The sequence below is a fragment of the Triticum aestivum genome, unplaced genomic scaffold (genome assembly GCF_018294505.1).
Source record: "Triticum aestivum cultivar Chinese Spring unplaced genomic scaffold, IWGSC CS RefSeq v2.1 scaffold54592, whole genome shotgun sequence".
NCBI classification, from domain to species: domain Eukaryota; kingdom Viridiplantae; phylum Streptophyta; class Magnoliopsida; order Poales; family Poaceae; genus Triticum; species Triticum aestivum.
Genome location: NW_025228115.1, coordinates 11,157 through 11,814, shown reverse-complemented (window position 1 = coordinate 11,814; position 658 = coordinate 11,157). Strand labels below are relative to the sequence as shown.

Here is a 658-nt window from a genome sequence, read left to right as displayed (position 1 = left end):
CCTCGCGCCACAAAGCCGCCTCTCATGGGATCCGGTGCTTTAGTGCTGGTATGATCGCATCCAACATGTTACCCCCGCCTTCGTCCCTTATACTTGCCACTCCCAGGTCCACTGCAAAGATGATTGTCATTCTTACCACGATTACAACCGTTGCCTAATAATGGATAATGCCCTATATATACTACTTACTCCCCCCCCCCTCAAACACGGGGACGAGTTTACCACGGTTTCCACCCCTCCCTCCATACCGCAGCAACACGTATTTTTTTACCCCTTCCAGAACGCGCTGCTCGCGCCACAAAGCCGCCTCTAGACGCGTGACCAATGAGCAGCGAGCTAAAACATATCGCAAATGTAAAAAATAATATAATGGGGTTAATATATATCGCACACATGTGATATGTTTGTCATGAGGCGCAAAAAATAATTAAAAAGGGATGCAGCACGAGGACTTCCCAGGAGGTCACCCATATCCTAGTACTACTCTCGCCCAAGCACGCTTAACTTCGGAGTTCTGATGGGATCCGGTGCTTTAGTGCTGCTATGATCGCATCCAACATGTTACCCCCGCCTTCGTCCCTTGTGCTTGCCACTCCCAGGTCCACTGCAAAGATGATTGTCATTCTTACTACCATTACAACTGTTGCCTAATAAAGGA

At 48.6% G+C, this 658-nt stretch overlaps 1 non-coding gene across 1 annotated transcript; it reads right to left on the bottom strand.

Annotated features, from left to right (window-relative positions):
- Positions 1–434: 434 nt before the first annotated feature.
- On the bottom strand, positions 435–555 carry LOC123173295 (5S ribosomal RNA). The gene has a single exon (XR_006486078.1). It is a non-coding gene; the product is annotated as a 5S ribosomal RNA (ribosomal RNA).
- Positions 556–658: the final 103 nt, after the last annotated feature.